Genomic DNA, 2,461 nt, shown 5'->3' on the forward strand with positions numbered 1-2,461 from the left:
CTAACTAGTTCGAAATTAACAGATTCAAAAAATAAGTTTTTTCGTTAAAAAACGTATCCCTGTGGGATCGATATTTTTATTACTACAAGCGAAACCGTGCACTTGCGGAAATCGCTCAACAAGTTTTTGGCGCCGTTGCCGGGGATACGCCAAAATTTTTGACAAAATTTTTATTTTTCGTATTGTATTTTCGAATATAGGTTTATACATTATTTTTATACAATTTTTATATTTTATTTATTTTCAGTTATATAACATACTTGTTTTCAATTTTGTTTTGAAGGTAGTTTGGCTCGTGTAACAATTTCAAGTTCATGCGCAGTTTGCGAAATTCGGGCACGCCACCAGATCCTTTAGATCCAGAAATTGAAAGAACACTTAAGAAAAACAACAAAAAAAAAGACAAAACACCCTTAAAAACCAAAGTAGACCAGCCCGAGATTATGGCCGATCCACCGACACTTATGGATTATGCTAGGCCAGGAATGGCCGGTGTAACTAATAGTGTAGTTAGACCCCGTATAAACGCAAATCAATTTGAAATTAAGCCTACTTTGCTTAATATATTGCAAAACAACGTAACGTTTTATGGACTACCTAACGAAAACCCTAATGCACATTTGACAAATTTCTTAGAAATTTGTGACACTTTTAAAATTACTGATGTAACAGCCGAAGCAATCAAACTTCGCCTCTTTCCTTTCACTTTGAAGGATAAGGCAAAAATTTGGTTAACTTCTATGCCTGCTGTAACATTTGAAACTTGGGACCAATTAGCCCAAGCATTTTTACAAAAATATTTTCCCTTAGCAAAAACCGCAAGAGTCATCAAAGAGTTGACATCTTTTACACAAAATGATAATGAAACTCTTTATGAAGCTTGGGAACGTTTTAAAGAACTTCAACGTTTATGCACACACCACCAACTGCCAGATGCACTTTTAATGCAGACATTCTATAATGGATTAAATCCTACAACTAGAGGTTCATTAGATGCTATGTCTGGAGGGTTATTTATGAAGAAGACGTCCGCACAAGCAAGAGAACTTTTGGAAGAAATGGCAATCAACAGCAGTATGTGGCCCGCCGAGCGTGGCCATATACCGACGGCGAAACCATCATCCTCAGGTACATCATCGGTTAAAGGTATAATGAATCTTGATCCTGTAGCAATGTTACAAGCCCAATTTTCTGCCTTATCGCACAAAATTGATAAATTTATGGCACCATGCGATCCTAATGATCCAATCCAGAGAGACATTGATTACGAAGGTATGAATGAGATAGAACAGGTAAATTTTGTCCAAGGACAAAACCAAACTACTAATCCTTATTCTAATACTTATAATCCTGGATGGAGAAATCATCCTAACTTTAACTGGAAAGATGGTAATAATAATAATAATGCAAATGCTAATCAATATCGGATAAATAATTATCAAAATCAAACAAGAGATACGATTAGCACTTTATCTTCAAAAATCGATAAATTTATTGATGCTATGAATGGAAAGGTAAGTAATCAAGACGATGGTTTTAAACGGATCGAAAATAAATTCGATCAGCTTATCAAAAACCAATCATCTAGCATCCATAATTTGGAGGTTCAAATTGGACAACTTGCTAAATCAATTCCATCCCACAAAGAGGGAAGTCTTCCCAGCCAAACGGAAGAAAATCCGAAAGAGCATGTTAAGGCTATCACTCTTCGCTCAGGAAAAAACTACATAGGTCCGAAAATGCCCGGAAATTCAACTTTACCTGGAAATGATTTACCAAAATTCAAAGAAGATACATTAAAACAAAAAGATACAAAAATTGACTCTAATCCAAAACCTTTTGTACCAAAACCACCTTTTCCACACAGAGTCCGAAATAAGGACCATGATAAACAACTTTTATCATTTTTAGATAAACTTAAAAATTTGCATATAAATTTAACATTCATGGATGAAATTACGCAAATTCCTAACTATGGAAAATTCTTGAAAGATTTAATCTCAAAAAAGATTAGTTGGGAAGGAATTTCATCCATTTCACTTTCTGAAGAATGTAGTTCGATAGTATCAAGCAAATTACCTACTAAACTCAAAGATCCCGGATGCTTTACCATTCCGTGTACTTTGGGAAATATGGAATTCCCAAGTTGTCTTTGTGATTTAGGAGCTAGTATAAACTTGATGCCATTGTCTATTTTTAAGAAATTAGGTTTAGAAGAAGACATCAAGCGTACCAATATGGTTTTGCAATTAGCGGATCAATCCACTAAAAGACCATATTGTATAATTGAAGACGTTTTAGTAAAAGTTGATAAATTTATTTTTCCTACTGACTTTGTTATCTTAGATTTTGCTTATGATGCTAATTGTCCGCTAATCTTTGGTAGACCATTCATGAACACGGGACGTGCTCTAGTTGATGTGTCGGAAGGAAAAGTAGTTTTAAGAATAGGTGACGATAA

The 2,461-nt window shown here is 34.6% G+C and overlaps 1 non-coding gene across 1 annotated transcript; it reads right to left on the reverse strand.

Annotated features, from left to right (window-relative positions):
- Positions 1 to 821: 821 nt before the first annotated feature.
- LOC136207725 (small nucleolar RNA R71) lies at positions 822 to 928 on the reverse strand. The gene has a single exon (XR_010676854.1). It is a non-coding gene; the product is annotated as a small nucleolar RNA R71 (small nucleolar RNA).
- Positions 929 to 2,461: the final 1,533 nt, after the last annotated feature.

This window comes from Euphorbia lathyris, chromosome 9, assembly GCF_963576675.1.
Source record: "Euphorbia lathyris chromosome 9, ddEupLath1.1, whole genome shotgun sequence".
In the NCBI taxonomy this organism is placed as follows: Eukaryota; Viridiplantae; Streptophyta; class Magnoliopsida; order Malpighiales; family Euphorbiaceae; genus Euphorbia; species Euphorbia lathyris.